The sequence below is a fragment of the Ptiloglossa arizonensis genome, chromosome 6 (genome assembly GCF_051014685.1).
Source record: "Ptiloglossa arizonensis isolate GNS036 chromosome 6, iyPtiAriz1_principal, whole genome shotgun sequence".
Taxonomy (NCBI): Eukaryota; Metazoa; Arthropoda; class Insecta; order Hymenoptera; family Colletidae; genus Ptiloglossa; species Ptiloglossa arizonensis.
In genome coordinates, this window is record NC_135053.1 from 5,744,316 (window position 1) to 5,762,997 (window position 18,682).

The following is an 18,682-nucleotide window of genomic DNA, read 5'->3' on the forward strand; positions in this document are numbered from 1 at the left end:
TGCGCAAACGTTTCTATAGAAGCCACGTAGGTCGAAAAGTTCGATACAAACAATCAGATATTAGTGTCATCGGAACGATATATGTATTTCCGGAAATTTCCAACACACTCGTACAAACTATCTCGAGGATTTTAATCGTAACAGTTAACAGTTCCTTTTTTTTTTTAATTGGAAGCATTTTCCGATTAGAAATCGCTTAGATTTGGAGCATTCTTAAGAAGTAGATCAGTTTACCTCTTGGAGTAAAATTGCTAAAATTATTTAAGAATTCATTGTGATCTCAGTGAGTAACGGTACGGGAACTTAATTTCTTAAGTAGTAGTAATCGTTTGTTAATATTGAATAAATCAACCGATCGGTGGTTCTGAATATTACTTTTCGATACTCGAACGTAGCGATCGAGCTCAAAAAACAGGTTTGCGAATAATTATTAAACAATTGATCCGATAAGAGGCACAATGTATTACTCGTTACCAAAGATCGATAATCGTACTCATTTGAAAGTATAAAGTTTCGTTTGTTTTGTTTTCTGTTCTGTGAGAAACGTTTACGCTTCCAGTTACTTATTTTTTATTTCCTGTACGTCTAACGAGTTTGACGGGAAAATTAGTCGCTCGATAACTTGAATAGTTGGTATTGGATAAGGTAGTTTAAAATTCATAAATAATGCAAGCAACAAAGCTACCTCGGTATTTTGATACGCGTTATTTCTAAATATCGCCTATAAACTCTGAAATGTATCACTTATTCGATGAGTATGAATGTTAACGATGACGATTCTGAATAAATATTACAACTTACAAGACACGAGTATCGCGCGCTATAATGTTCCTACGAATCATTGAAATTCCGTTTACCGCGAACTCTAATAAAAAGGCGGTAGGTACCCATAAATTCGACCATCGAATAGAACGAAAACGATCGTTGGTGTTTCGAATCTCGTTGCCTCGAACAAGACTTAACGAACCCGTGTACACGGTATCGAGTAAACTTTATACAACGCCTTACTCCGTAATGTAAACGACTCGTCGGAACGCTATTTGATTAATTTCCAAATGAAAACCGGAATTCCCAGGAAGCGTTGCCCAGAGTTCAGCAACTTTCGAATCAGTCACCGACGGACCATTCTCAACGGTGGGTGCTATTTCTTCGTGCGAACTGAATTCCAACATCCTTCGCGCGAACCGATCAACGTGTCAAGAGACTATTGACCCACAAAGAAGTCGGATGATTCACCATGGAACGGGATGGGAACGCGAGCGCCTCTAATAATAATCAAAAACCACGCGACGGTTAGGTGAAAGCACATCGTAGCGTGATCGCGTTCCAGAGGATACGGGACCGACTTCCCTTGGATTTCCATGCCTAGAGATAAATGCGTGAACTCTCGGTCTCTTGCTCATAGCCTACATATAGCGACGTTAATGGACGAACACGTGACACAAGGCCGTACGATCACCTTGGTGCCCCACACGCCTCCCGAGACGCCTCGTCGTCCTTTTTCCGACCGACGGAATAGCGGAACTTGCCATTTTACAGTTAGCCAGCAGCCGGCGAGTACACCGGCCAATGCCGAGTCCGTCAGTGACTGTCGACGACTGAGCGTATTCGTGTTGTCGACCTTCGACTGCCAACCAATCGTCAAATTCGTTGGTCGCGACAGCGACATGGCTACTCGGATTATTCGAAGACTCGAGTAACAGGACGACACACGAGAGAACAGAAATTATCCAGTTTCTACGCGCCGAGTAATTTCTATGGCAATGAGAATAGAAGTATTTGTCACTGAGTTTTGTCAGGGATTCGTTGGAAGACTCCTCGCTGAGGATTTTCCAGCTGGTCTTTCCAGACTAGCAATAAACGGTTTCTCATGTCTGTAACAACCTGTACGAAAGGGCAAATAATTAAAATTTTGACGAATTTGAACAATTATCCAGGTACGCTGAAGTTTGAATATTTAGCTTAAAAAATTATACTATATTTCACACAGTATCCAATAAATGCTTATTTACTTAAAATTTTGATGAATTTGAACAATTATCCAGGTACGCTGAAGTTTGAATATTTAGCTTAAAAAATTATACTATATTTCACACAGTACCCAATAAATGCTTATTTACTGCGACATTTCAAATTGTTGTTTGGTTGTTGCTATGTAAGTTTATTAAATTACATACAGACGAGGGAATTTGCACAATAATAGAGACTGTTTAAGAATAACAAAAACTGCAAGGACTTGTCAATAAAATACATTAATTGTCCGATATTGTAAAAGTCATTTTCAATAAGCATAACTGCGTCTAAGGTAATGTATTGCTACTAGATCAATCTTGTAACAATTCGAAACAAAACGCATTTGTTACTGTAATCCATCTATTTTCATCAAACATCCCTATTAAACCATTCATATTCTACATACTCGAATATTAAAAATAAGTCACACGATGTTAATGGACATTGGACTGTTTGGTTATTTAGCTCGAGTAATATCTAACAAATACATAAATTTCTGGATAACTGAAACGATTTTTCCTTAGATACCTAACAAAGAATTATCCCAATTGCTTTTTACTCAATGCACGTCATTCGTATTGATCTTCATAAGAATATTATCAAGGAATTGTTTAAGCTTTTCCAATAGAGATGTCTAAACATGACCTTATTCGAACTATTTTTAATCTCTTGGCTCGTAGAAGATTTGTAATAAATACAAATGATTAAATGTAACACATTTTACCTTTACAATTTATGTTCACCTCTCAAATAATTATTATTAATTCTCTTAAGTTATTCTATCTGCATATTTGGCTTTTAGGTAAAAAGTATCGGTGTATTATAATTTTATATGATTTCGAGGATGACTAGATATTAATTGAAAATATTGAAATTAATCTTAAACATCTCGTTTAGTTAAAGACAATATCAAAATAAATGCTCAGCGATTGATGAAGACATTTTTTAATCTTCACTCGAGCAATTATCGCGTCAACAAAACTATATAAAGACTTTAATTCTCATTAATGGATAATTCGAAATAGACGCGTGTCTTATTTCTCTTGATTGCGGTCATTGAACGTAGGTAATGCTAGTTTCACTCGCTGTTACTCTATCTCGCTTGCTCTCAGTGTATTCAGTTCACTTTCTTTGCAGAACGGTATGTGTTTAGCTCTATCTTTACATGAAATTAAAAAATTCGCTCCTTGGAACAAAAACTCCTTGGAATAATTGAAATTCTGAAAATTCTACTTCTTTACAATTATCCGAGGATTACTGTACCTATAGATGGATCTACACACCAAGATGCCAACAATCCTGACAGATGAAGAATATATGTTTACGATGCAAAATTGCATCATGTCTGTACTCAGAGTTATATGAACGACTCTCACGTTGGATGAACAGCATTTTGTTATTATCGGTCACAACGCTACTCGGTCTAGGCCATTCGAGGATGTTCCTATCGAATAACTCAATTTTTCGCATCGTTAAAACGTATTATTCATTGGCTAATCTTCTTGTTGAATCAGGCATTTATTTGTATTTGTATAAAAATGTTCGATCGTAAACCTGTTCGTAATCAATTTTAATACGAATAATCGATTGAATCATCGAGAAGATTATCCTATTTTAAATGTCTTCTCACACGTCTAAATTTGTTGTAGATATTATTCGTCTCAATGCGCTGTCCAATTAGAAGAATTAACTAGATTAGTAGTAACAGATGTCTTGTGTTTTCATTTAGGCATATTTTTACAATTAAAAATCTGCACGTTCAAGGAACAGTCCGAATCAACGAGCGATTGGTTCACGCCAGGTCGTGTAATTTCTTGTGTGATAATCTACAAATTCTTGTTGCCAACCGCGTTTTTTTAGAAACTACTGCTGAAACGTATTAAATTGTGAGAAAATAAACGGTCTGCGAGTTTCTTTTTCGGATTCCAACATTCACACAGACTAATTCACGTTAATTAAGGTTAAGATTTATGAATAACGAGTTCTAGAAACAGGACATTGGCACAATTATTTTTAGGCAGCTTGCATCTCATTAAATTAACGGTGAAGAGAAGTCATTGTAGTGGATCTAGAGTTGATTCGAAATTTACTGTATTATTGAACACAATGAATGTACATTTTTTTAAAAAAATCAATATTACGAGATGCTTTAAGTTTGGACAGAATCGTAGGATATTTTCAACTACATTGTAGTAATAAATATACGCTGTTTTGTAGGAACAAAGAAAGACTAGTTGTGGAAGATTAGTTAAGAAGAGGGTGGTATCATGAATAATTTTGTAAAATAATTTTTACAATCTTACAGGTCTTACAAAGACGAAATTCCTACCTAAATTGAAACATTAACATTGAGAACAACTATCATCAGTATCTGTTAAACATTTGAAATAATGAAAAGTGTACCAGTAACTGATCATTGTTACACCATTGTTATATCATTGTTCTACCGCATTGTGCCTTTGAGATTAATCATCGTCTGCCGATGCAAACTGATTCGAAGGAATCAGCCATAACAAAACAGATAACGTAAGACTGTCAAAACAATCTTTGATCTAGCCTACGTATCTCTTCGTGCAAATCCTCATTCTACGACCAGGCCCTTTTTTGTTATCGAATAATATGAAGAACCCTTCGAAAACCACGAGTGTCAATTTTTAAGTCATGTTCAAGAGTTACACGCAAGTGCGAAAATCCTTGTCAGTCGGTTTATTATAATATTATAAAACCTCGGTAAAGTGCCAAGGAATCGATAAGCGTTCTTTTCAACCTTCTCTCCTGCACAACACCACGATGAGTAAGGGAAAGAAAATTTAAAACTCTATTAGACGGTAGATGATACTTCTCGAAAAGGAAGATCTCGAAAATAGTCGCTATAGTCGACAGAAACATATGCCGCTTATTTTATTACACCGCCAAAGCAAAATAGATTAAAAACCGCAGTTAACATCCTACAGAAATATTACCAGATCTTGATAAACCAATAAGTATTAGAATTGTTCAACGTCGTTTAAATGAATCCGGCTTAAACGGACAAATTAGACGAAAGAAACTGTTTATTTCAGAAGAGAGGCAAGCTAGCATTGATTTTGCAAAAACTTATATAAAGTGAACACGAGAACAACGGTTAAAAGTGATCTTATTTACAAATGAATTTAAATTTAATAGAGTCGGATCCGACGGCGAACATATGTTAGACGTCGTGTTGGAGAAAAGTATGGCGGATCGGTAATTGTGTTTATAAGTGGTGTTTGATGGTGTATCGACCGATATGTTTTCTTAAACATCGTGAAGAAGATATTATTACGATACGCAGAAGCGTATCTACCAAATGACTAGATTTACCAGGCAAATAATAACCTAGGATATACTGCACCTGTCGTTAAAACATTTCTAATTAAAAAAAAATATTAATATACTCAAATGGCTGGTACAATCTCCCGACCTGAATCCCATTAAGATGTTGCGAAGAATTGCATAACTTTGTACAAGAAGCATGGAAATCAATACATGTAGACAGGTACATAAGATTAATTGATTTTATGTCACGGAAATGTGCCGTTATTTTACAGCAAAAAGGCTTAGCAAAAAAAAAAGAAATTAAAAATATCAACTGTAATATTATATAAGAATTTTAACTGGAATAAATAAATTTCTCAGATTTACGTAAGTAAATGTCCACATCAAAAATCATTCGTTAACGTTAAGTATTTATAAATTAGTTGAATTCTTGGAATAAATAAAAATTAACTAATAACAATTATTAATTACAATTTCTCACACCAAGATATATACGGTTTGTTTTTATTAAAATTCATTTTTTAATTAATGTCTCGTTATCAATATTTGTCAATATTTTGCTATATAATTTTTTGCAAAAGTTAAGAATAATTTGAATTATAGAGGATTCGTGAAAATTTTGTTATGAAAACAAAATTGAGAAAAGCAAACTTTTTTTAATATTTAAATACACACACATGTAAATTATATATAAGAATATAAGTGAGGGCACAATTGCGTATCTACGATTCCGTCTAACTCAAGAATTCACTATGTATACGTGTATCCAAGAAATATTCATAGTCGTTTTTCTTGAAAACAAGACCTTTCGTATCAAATAAATATATTTTGTACTTTCAATTCATTCTGTTAAGTAGAATAATCGCCACATTTTCACTTACACTATCGAGCACCTTATATATACACATCCACAGTTTCACTTTCAGCTAAAACTCCTCGAGTTTTCTACGAGTTTGTTTCCACTTTGTATTTCCAATTTGAGAAAATCTATTTAATAGTAAAGATAAGGAAAATTGTACAAAGAAAAGAACGTTACGCGTTCTACTTTCAACACCCTTGTCGACTACCGGAGCTGTATAATTACCGAGAGTTCATTAATACGTACTTTCGTTGATAAAGATCTCGATCTTCGTTCAGCACAAGACGATTAATATTTCGAAATCGGGTGTCGAACAGTTTACTTTAGAAATTGTGTATTAATGGCGAATTAACGCAAGAATTACGTATAGTACGTGCCCTCGCGATTATGACATTTACGTTCTATGGTTAAACGTTAATCGTCCAACTTTCCCAATTTCAACGGCAAATTATTGAAGAATTACGGCGAGTTGCACAAAGAAACACCGCAAGAAGCGAATTATCAATGAATAAAGAAGATCCGGTTGGCAATTCGTGCGGAATTTTCCATCGGGTTTAATTATACCGGACCGTTAAATGCCTGACTCGCGGCAAAACCGTAGCTGGCTTTCTTTAATAGGTCCAGTCGCATTCCGCGTTTAAGTGCGTAATGAATGAAATCACTCGCCGTTAATTGATCCAGTTTTAATTTTCCTATTGCCGTGCCCTTTCCTCGATCTACCGATACTTTTCTGTCGTGAAACTACTTTTCAACGCTACCGTATCGTTAATTCCGTACACTTTCCTTCCTTTTTGATAATTTTGTCAATAACACGAACGAAGGAAGCACTTTCCTTCCTTTTTGATAATTTTGTCAATAACACGAACGAAGGAAGCACTATAATTGTGGCCTACCAGACAAATGTCGATCGATCAACCATCGAAATATTTATATACACTTTAACGACGTTTTTATAATAATCAAATACCGATGGATTAGTTTTTATTGGGAAATTTTTAATGTATTGCTTATCACACGTCATCTACAATCAATTTCGTTAAGTTTCGTAAAAGTACCTTTGCGTCTGGGTACTATTGTTTCATTCCTTAATTGTATATTTTGACAAATGATTGTCATAACGGGTAACCAATCCTTTTGTAAGAGACTAGGTCAGTGTTTAAGAGTTACCTTGTGAATAAAATTAATCACGTAACAGAGAACTGGACGTTTAAATAATTTCTTTTTTTCTGTGTTCGTTGATCGTGCTGAAATAGTTTCTCGGATTCGTCTTTTCTCTATTCTTCGATATAGACTAAAACAAAAATGTAATATTTCGTTTAGAAAACATCAGATCAGTTTGTTACGACTGAAAAATAGAAGAAATAACTTTTTCCATTCCGTGACCTGATTTTACGTGAAAAATATCTAGAAAGATCGTTTTCCTCGTACCTTTTATCCCTTCACTAATTATTTCGAACATATTTATACTTAAATATACACACATACTCTGTACATAGAAATAATAACGCGAAACATGGAGAATACAGTATACGTCATAAATTTGCATAATGTTCGCACCAGGATTAAATTATCCGTGCAATTCAACGTCTGGTTCAAATTATTCTTTTTATACATTTTAGATTATTCGGACAGCCCGAAAGTCGTGTAGGTGGTCGACGGGGATGATACCTTGAATAAACGTGCGCGTTTACGGACAGTTTAACTTTGGTTCAATTTGACGAGAGAATTCGCGCACGGTGAGAAAATTCGGTCTTCCGTCGCCGTGTTTTTGCCACTTTCACTAATTCCATGGTTTCTGCTCTTACTTTCGGCGGGGAGAACGAGCGTCTCGACGTCGTAAAATGCGCGTGACGAAGAAGTTAATGATAAAACCCGATCACCTGTTGTTTCGCAATGAGTTCAAGAAACCTGACCGTTTTACGACGCAAAAGCTGACAACGTGAAAAATCGGTCGACCTCTCCAGTTCCTTGGAACCCGAACGGGGGAGGTAGGAAAAAAATATTCGCAGCCGGTAGGATTCGAACCTACGCTCCCAGAGGGAATCTGATTTCGAGTCAGACGCCTTAACCACTCGGCCACGGCTGCTCACCCCTTGTAGCTTGGCTGCGCACTGAGGGTGAGCTAGGGGAAGCAACCCCTATCGTGAATTTTTTCCCAAAAATTCAATACTTTCAGTCGTCGAAAATAATTGATAAATAAAATTGGTAATTGCTTCTCTTGTTTCTGCATGTATCGAGAGTACGTGAAAATGTGTTGGAAATTATTTGATAATCTCGAGCGATAAAGTTTTGCGTTAAAATTTGTTTACTGTAAACCCGACGTTTCGATTACCGGAGAGTATGGCCTTCTTCGGGGGTATAAAACAATTTTATCCAGAGAAGAAACGGAGTAGTATAATCGAAAAGTCGCGTATAAATATTAATCCGGGATAGATAACGAATAAAATCTATATTTATCAATCCTGTATCACCTTCTGTTTAACCTAATTTAAAATTTTGAACGTCTTCGAAACAACAGAAGAATGTATCACTGATTACAAATTCTAAATCGAATATATTTTAACCAAAAAAGGAACAAATATTTCCAAGTCAAAAAATAGAATCTTCGCCTAAAGCAAACACTGATGTCAGAAATTTTATTATCAAAGAAAGAAAAGTATACAAGCATCAGTGTTTTGTTAAATGTCCTCATCTTTGAAATAAAATCTTAACGAGTTTATAATCAATTCGAAGTTTATTTACCAGACATGTTGCAACAAATGTGTCTGTCATCGATACCGTCGCAACAAACTTATGAACAACGAAAACAGCGTCTATAAAAAGCTGTTTGTTAAGCAAACAGACTAAGGTCTGGGAAGAAAGAAAATTTAATGGCCAGAGTGGTTTTTGACTGCAGAGAATTAATCGATAGGATCTGCCAACCATCCGAAATAGCAGACAGTGAACGATTTGTAAATCTGAATATATCAGCCGACTTCCCTGTATCACCTTGTAACGGCGGATCTAGTGTGAAATGATCGACATTTCATCTGTGGGCCGCCAGGTAAAAAGTTATAACAGTTTTTGTGTCATCTTCATATTTCTTCCTAATGTTATTTAAAGCAAACTACCTGCCAAATTATTATGAACAGTATATACACATTTGTCGAATTGAACGAAACAGCGGAATTGATCGAACGATTTAATATTTTCATAGACTCTCTTGTAAATTTTTCTCGACACAAGACTGTCAATTTTGTAGTATCGATATATTTCCCTTATTCACAATCAGTTTTCTAAGCTTGGATCAATTTTTTAATCGTATTAGGAAAGGAAATGGTCCTTTGAAGTAATTATTTTCGAACACCGACAAGTCTAGAAGAGTTATTGACGTTTTCACAACTCAACAATTACGGAAGTTTCGACATTCGAGTTGCTTTTTCAGAATGGAAAAAGTTCGCTTTTATAAATCAGAATTGTTTTTTTCATCCATTTCCACAATTGTTTATTTTCAATGGAATAACGTTGAAACGGACGTAGTAGTTAGATCAAACAGCAAACAACGACGAATCGATGTCTTGAGTCTGGATTGTATTGTACCTTGGGAAAAGTTAACAAAAACTCGTTAATTTTGCAATTCCTTTAAATGTCTCACTACTTGTTGTAATGAAATTTGAAATTCGAAGATTCGCACGAAGATCTTATAATATTTGGTATTTAAGCAGTACGTATTATAAAACTGAAAACAAAAAGAGGAAAAGATGATATTATAAATTGTTACTTCGAACCTGTTTTAAAATTCGTTGAAATGTTATACCTTCAGGTGTGAAACTAATGACTAATCACATAGGTGTGAACTATGTTTATTAAGACTTCTTTGTTTCTCAATAAAAAACATACTCTTGAAAAAGCGGTGTTTTAACAATGATGACGATGTATTGAAGATATTTACCAAATAATTTAATACACAATAATTTCTAAGACATACTAATATTTATATATATCTTGTATGCATAACTTCAGAATCTATATTATACAATAACGGATTAATCTTTCATTTTGGACATTAAACAAACTATAATAAAGAGATCTCTCTCTGTAAGAGAAGAAAGAAAATAGTATGAGTCAAATAACGCCATGTCTGCATGTAGTAGACTAAACAGATCAAGATGCATTACCTTGCCAGTGTTTTTCCAAAGAAAAGAGCAGGATCGTCTTTCTAAATTGTCAATTTAGACAAATGAAACGAATCGATCGTTCCATGAATAGATTTATCATCAGAGTTTAACAATTCCAACGCATCATTTATCAGAGACGAAGAAATTTTCTTTCTTTTCAACAAGGCACCTTTCGACAAACTTGAAAACCATTGGATTAAATCGTGAAAGGGTCGAGCGTGTATCTACAATGTTTATTTCTAGTATATCTACATTTTGCACGTACACACGAATGCTCTGGACACCGACCGATTCATAATGTTCGCAGTTCGTATTTTCGTCATGAATTTTACGCACCGAAGTCGAAAACACTCGTTCCGCTGAAGATTTCTTTCAACGATTGAATCGACTCCACTTTGTGAACGAAGACGAAAAAACGTGGTGAGCATCATTCGATGCGCCGATGGCGTTCGGAACCATCGGCACATGATTCATACCGGCAACACGCGGGTGAACCTTATAAATCGCAACGAGTCTCGCAACTCCATGACGGCTCGTTACTCGAAGACCGGTCATTGGGGAAAATAAGGTCGTGGGAAACACAGGACGAGGGAAAAAAATGACGCCAATAGGAAAGAGTGGACGAGCGAGAGAAAAGAGTAGAAAAGATCATAGTAATGCGATCGATATGCGGAAAGAAAGTGACGATAAGAAGGAAATTCGACAAAGCACAAAGAAAAATTTCCTACGAAGAAACAAATAATGTGAAGTAAATTACATTGGTAAGTTCTACAATTTACTAGAGATGTTGTCTGGCAATAACAATAGAAGGATACTAGATTTTAGGAATTATACCTAATTACAACAAAAATGTCTTTCGTGGACATTACGAAATGGAAGATACGAAAAGGATTATGCGTAAAAATTAATTTTAAGTGGAAAGGAAGAATATCAGAATTTGCCTTAAATTGTAATTCGAATGTGTGTATATAAATCCAAATTGAGAAGAAATGTAGTTTGTTAGGAAAATATAAATACAGTTGTATTCTATAAAGGGATGTATTTAGTTTCTTTGATACTGAGAGGAGAAATTGCGGCGATATAAACTTCTTCGGTAAATTAACGAAGAAATGTCCTTTCTTAAGAAAATATGAATACAGTCTTGTATTTTATAAAGAGGTGTGTCTACTTTCTTTGGTACTGAGAGGAAAAATTGTGGCGGTATAAACGGTAGTTGAACGAGACGATTACTTCTTGCGGAAAGACTGTTCTTGTGGAACAAATGTAATAACTCACTAAGTAGTGCCGTGCAATTATTACAATGTGAAAAGCGCACAACTTGAAAAGTGTTTTGGTATCGACGAACAAAATATCTACTCTTATTACGCAAGAATTATTATTTAAATTTATTATAAATTCTAATCGAATTGACACTTTTATTTTCATAAACTTTTGTTGTCCGTTTTTATTGGAAGATGTCATATCGGAAATTTCATTCGAATCGATTAAACGAAATCTGTTAAAAAGGTTCCATATCTGTTTCAAACCCTGATAGAAAGTTTCCATTGAATGTCATACCGAAACAAAGGAAAGTATCACTAACCGAGTAAAACTTTCCTACTATATTCTATAATTATACATTTGCAAGTGTATTCTTACCATTTCTTATAACCATACAATACCATAATTCGTATACAATATTTCCTCGCTGATTGATCGAATTGTTCCCCTCGATAATTGAACGATAGTCAATACCACCACTGTTTTTATTTTCTCAGTGTGTATTCCTAACAAATATTTTTATGTTTATATTGTTCACTGTGTATTATCGATAAATGTACAAGCTTCGGATGAAAATGTGTATTCGCGAACAAAAATCTTCACCTTCCCTTCGTAACCGAACCTTCATTCGCGATCAATTAACGAGGATGTACTTATTCACGGTTACCGATGATCTTTACTCGTGCACATTTGATTAAAGAGGCACGTAACCGCTACAAATCTCTACACGAAATACCCCCTTGGTTCAAACATCGAGTACTAATTTGTACGACTACTTCGTAAAACTACTTTCCTAATGGGGATAGAAAACCATGGTTCGTATCAATGTCGTTTTAATTTCGCTCGTTACGACTATCCCGTTTCTACTATCTACGAGTTATAGGAATGATAAGTTGCCGCAAAGAGTCGGCTATGCGTACAAGTCTTGCCGCGTTCGCAACGACACGATCCGCGGAGAAACGAAAGAAAATGGAAACACCCGTTACATATCGGCACGCATGCCGTTGCACTCCACGCGGCAAGGACGCAATCTGGAACAGCCGTAAACGGACTTGACTATTTGAGAGATTGCTGATTGTAACTGGTTGCTGACCGGCTTGTTGCCTCGCCGGCTCACACATCCGGATTCTACAGGAATAAGTACATAATGATACTACGAGGAAGTGCACTCTGTTTCTCTTTCGTTCACTCTCCTCGACGTTTCTGCGCGTTACACCACCTCTTTCCCTTTTTCTTCTCGTCGCTATAATCCTGCTCGATATCCGGTGTCCTTCCATGGACATCCTGCACTCACGTCCAGAATGAAAAATACCGGTGATTCGTTAGATGAAATAACCTATCCCGGCCGTGGGTTAACGGTGATTTACAGATAATATGCAAATGCATGCGAGAGACGTAAATCATTTGTTAATGTCGAGCGATGAATATCGATCGCGACGGATGTTTGGGGACAACCGTTCGCGGATGTTGTGATACTTGTTTAGATTCCAGTTACGGTAGCTTGCGCGTTGTTTGTATAATGTCAACGCTCTTCCGATGGTTCCATAATATTTACGCAACGTACAGTTCTACTTGCGTATCTTTAACTTACTAAATTTTAATTTACCACTTGTCTTTACGTGTCTGTAACGTGTCCAGTACTTAACAGTTTACTGCTTCAAATTGTATATGATTTATACCGCATACAGTAATTACACTTTACTCGATTATTATACCGTCAGATTTCCATGTTACATTCTCTGAGAAAACTGGATAATTTTTAGCCCGTTGGTATCGAGTTTACTCAAAAAGACGATACTTGTAACTGAGAAGCAGTATTATGCATTCATAAACTGCACTTTTAATCAAGTGGACGATCAACTCGTTGAATTTGATTTCGATTAACTTCAACTGTAATTGAAAACTCGGATTTCAGTTGCAATTAAACAATTAATCAGTAGATTTCAATCGCGCAAGACAATTCTTTCTTATCGTTAATAATGGACAAACAAGACAAAAACTATTTTTTCTTTCTGTTCGCCTCTTCGAATCGATGTTAAGTTTATGTATCTTCGATTATTTAACCCTTGTCCACTGTTGAAACAATTGCTACCATGGAATTGTTGGGTTCAAATTGACCCGTATCAAAAATATATTATAACATTTAAATAAATTCTATCTTCGTTCATAATAAGTGATTTATTACAAATACGAAACAAAATTCATATTATTTACATATCATGCTTTTATAAAGTATAAATAATTCTTTATTAATATACAAGGTCGTGATTGATTTTTTCTCATTACAGAGAATTTAAACTGAATCTAAGTGTTAATTTAAAACTAAATTATAATAAATATAAACTAAGATTTATTCATACATTTTTTACAAACAATTACTGAATGTTTTTGCATGTGCGACGTTTATGTATCGAGCAAACTATACTTGTCTTCTTATTAGCACCAAAGGACTTACAGAACAACGATATTCTCTATTACTTATTTTTGGTTTTGCAGCTACAAGATATATATCTAGATGTAAATGGTACTTATAATACATTATCTTTCTATAGATTTTGATCTGTTTACGACAAAAATTCATATTTTGGTAGCACAATCCTATTACGAATGTCAGGTTTTGTAAAATCGTGACTAAAGTTATTTAGAAATTACACAAACAAATTTTGCATTACTCTAATTTGGAATTATTTCTGTCTATACGATATAGATGTGGAGAACCGATACACGGAGCATATGATAAAACCAAATCATTGGCCAATGATTTTTCCGACGATAGTAGGTGTACATCTATTCCTACCAATTAATTTAAAGTATTCTCAGCCCCTTTAGTAGAATTATAACGTGTAATAACTTCTGGTTTTTGGTTCACCGTGGTAGACAGTTTCTTTATTATTGTGCATTGTTCTTTATAGTGTAAATGGCACATAAAATTTGTACTATATTTAACATTCAACAGTCGACAACACTACTATTGTAGCTTTGATTTATCTCCTGATGTCTGTTTTACGCTTGAATTGTATTATAAATTGCTTAAGAAATGAACTAAATAATGCACCTAACCAAGAATAAATGTTTATTCTTTTAAGAAACAAGTAAAATCTTTGTTCGGATCACATTAATACTGAAAAGTTCGGAAAAATTATTTAATACTGAAGTTCGATTTCGGATCAAATTAATCCAAACAGTGAATAAAGGTTAATAAGTGAACGATGTTTTTCTTTTCTGGGGAAGACACTGAAACTAGTACAAGAAAGAAAACAGAAGCATATTTATGTACAATGTAGATAACCAAGAAGTGTTCCGGTACAATAATCAAGATAAACAAAGTTCTATGAATCTTCAAGTACACGGAACAAACAAATGTTAATCCTACCGCAACTCCCCAGTTTATACTTAGAATCTCTGTTTTATTTTTACATAAGCAATTATTGCTTTCTTCGTAATTTCTGAAAATAATTAATTCTATAGCTCCTTTCTTTTAGTTCATTCATTATTATGTAAAACAATTCGAAGATAAAATTCATACATGTAAATCATTTTCAACGAGACTAATTAATTTGAAAATCTTCAGTGTCATCTGCAACGTGATTCCATTTATGAAAGCTACAATAATCTACGATTTAAAGTTTTGTTCTACTATCGAATAATAATTTTTGTCGACTGTTTTTATTAAACCTTTCTATTCGAGCGTAAAATAAATCTGACACACTTTCCTCACGGACAAGCAACGGTATATTTTTTTATAGCTGGATCAAAAGAATTTCGGTAACGGAAGCAACGCATACCGTTAAATTAATGGAATGATTCTCCTTGTGTGTTTTTCATTTACTAAATTTTCATTTCACACTTACCCTTACGTTTTTATAATGTATTTAATTGTTCTTAATCTTCGTACATTTACAAGTATATTTTTCTCGGCCCTTTAATGGGTAATCATTCTCGACTATTGCAAAAGGTCAAAGTACAGCATAAAGAAGAGCAAAGAGATTGATGAAGATACTGAACTCTTAACGAGGTTTAAGGTGTACAGAGTGTAAGGTATTACATCTGAATATTTTCAAAAATATTAGAGATATAAAAAATGTTATTAGATAAAATTGAAAAGTTATATGGCACATTTTTTTACTTACTTTACTTTCTACGTACATGAATGTATCAAGAATATTTCAAGGTCATTAAATTCGTCCAAGTATGGACCACACTTGTGTATATTAAAAAACATACAATTCCGTTCGAAGAAAAGTTGATGACCTTGAAATCTCCTTGATACCTTCGGACACAAAAGAGCCAGTTCAGTCGAAATGTATACTCCCTAAAACATTTCAACATTGTCTAACAACATTTTTTTATATCATCAACATTTTTAAAAATATTCAGTTGTAACACTCTATACATACACATTTGCACATGTATGTATAGTACATCTTAATAGATGTGTCTTCAACCGTCAGTGGAATGAACAAAGAGACGAAGAGAGAAATAAGAGTTGATCGCGGTAAAAATAAATCCAAGAAGGAAGAGCCGAATTGATTCCGGAAGTTAAGTTGCGAAAACTTGATTACCCTGGTAAAAGGGACGCGAGGAAAGAGGGTAAAGAAACTGTTGCTATCGAGATCAAACTGGATAAGATTATCGCGATGATTGCTTGCGCGATTCGCTCAAAAGCGAGAAGAAATATTTGAACACGCATAATTGCTCAACATATCGATAGAAGATAGAAATTGAGACATTTCGAACTAGAATTTTACAATAAAATACAACACCTTCGTATTGCAAATACAGTAATATTCGAGTCGAATCTTTGTAGTAGTTTTGAATATATGAAAATAAATACAATCAAAGAGGCTACAAAAATATCGATATAAAATATTTTTTTGAATGCAAAATGAAAAAAAACATTTACATTCTTAATGAATTTAATAATTTTTTATACATATGTACGTAAAGTGAGAAATTAATTTCAGTAATAATCTAATAAAAATATAATAACTTATTTAATGCGTATGATTAAGAGAGGTATAATTAGTTGCAATGACGTCAAGTTAGTAGACATATTTGGAAAGAGGAAAATTTTGTCACCAACAATGATTATTGACATAAAACAAAATGAAAAATGAAAATGGCTGATTGCCTATGCTTCGTGGACTCGACAATGATACAAAAATTATGTTGTCATGGATGTCACAACGGATAGATACATTTCACAAAATTTAAACATAAAAATGTAATATATTATAGTTCATCTTCCCCTCGCATGTCAACTGCATGCATAGATTTGGTACAGAGTCAATTTAATCCATGTTATGATCGCAGAAAATAGATTTATCAATTTCATGGAAAGGTCAATGAATGCAAGTTTATTGGAGAGAGAACTAAATTCGTAATCGATGGCTTTCCAAAAGAATATTCTTTTTCATCGTTCGCGTACATGATGAGCTATTAACATGTCATCACGTGTTATTAATCGTTCTTCGTATTAATTGCACGTCAATTATCGTTAATTTCTCTTTCAACATAAAAATTTGTGGAACAATTTGTAGAGGTAGAGAGTGTTTAAGGAAGAGTTCCTCGGTGAAAAGACAGGCACGATGAATTATTAAACATGAATTTCATGTACATTAATTGTAACTTAGTTAACAGGTGGTTATCTTTCATGGAAAAATATTTATTTTACGCAGATAATTCGCAAAGGTTTGCCAACTGATAACTGTAACGGTACACTTGGCTTGAAAATTCATCGTATAAAATTTGGACGAGACATTTTTCTCATCAAAGACGTATAAACAATTGCTTATCCCTAAACAGCTTTAAGCGATTATTAATAAACTTTAATTCTAGATAAAGAAAATTTTCATGTAAATGTTACACATACTTAAAAATTTTCCATATTAGATCAATACGAACAAATTGCAAATTAGAATTAAAATGCTCTTAACACTTTAATGGGGATATTCCACATGAAATAGTGTACTTATTATAAGAACCAATATATATTACTTCGAAAAATTTTAAATAGACATTTCTGATTACACTACTTATACCATGTAGCGATCTTGCTCACTCACATTGCAATTTTCAAGTTTTGTACACTTTCACAAGAAAGTAGCTACGGTACTGAAATAATATTTCAAAAGATTTCAACCTTGTTCTATACGCTGATAGCAATGTTTCTACTTTTTGTATAAAATTAAGAAAATATTGAATACTTTGATTTGGCACATTTTTCCCAAGTAAAAATATTTATATAATGTAACACAATTAACGCGGTAGAAAACTTAAATAATAAAACCAAACACGATTTCGTACAAAATATACAAAGGATGTACTCAGAACTTAACAATGGAAACAAATTTATAATGCAGAGGAATAAAAAAGCTGACAAGGCCGCTAAACAAGTAATATACCTCCGGGTAAACGAAATTGAAAAACCCATTTCTTACCAGAATCTTACCATTACGTTAAGTATAACGACGAAAAAAGATTGAAACAAAATCTGGACCATGATAAAGAAGACTAAAATACACGAGATCGTACAAGATTCCTATCAACAAATACCTATGCATAGCATAACTGTAGAAGAAATAGTCACATTGCCACAGCTAAAAGCAGAATACTGTAGAATGATATACGAATGTCTACTGAAGAAAACAGAATCACCAAGCTATAATTTATGTAACGTAAAACTGATAACCAACTACCTTCTATTTGAGTGCAAAATGTTCCACATCCAAAAAAAAGCAGAAAAAAAACCCAACCTTGGCCCTAACATAACTCGATCATATAATGAACTCTTTACAATGTCTGATAGACATTAAATTGATTTAAAAGACATAATTCACTGCAGGCGTTGCTAGATCGTTGACCTAGAGGTCAACTATGCGACGTTAAACTTGAAGAAAAAAAGTATCAGACATTTGAAAACAGAGTAACAATCTGAATTTATAAGAATACTATCTGAATACTAAGAATTTTTGTAATAGTTCTCTACAAAGTAGTCACATGCTCCAACATTTCTGTTACTTCTGAAAACATCGCTAGAAGTCTTCAGGTAAGAAGATATCTAACGCATGCATCGTATTCATTTTAATAACCTCAA

The 18,682-nt window shown here is 34.0% G+C and overlaps 1 non-coding gene across 1 annotated transcript; it reads right to left on the reverse strand.

The window, feature by feature from the left end:
- Positions 1-8,173: 8,173 nt before the first annotated feature.
- On the reverse strand, positions 8,174-8,255 carry Trnas-cga (transfer RNA serine (anticodon CGA)). Its single transcript has one exon. It is a non-coding gene; the product is annotated as a tRNA-Ser (tRNA).
- Positions 8,256-18,682: the final 10,427 nt, after the last annotated feature.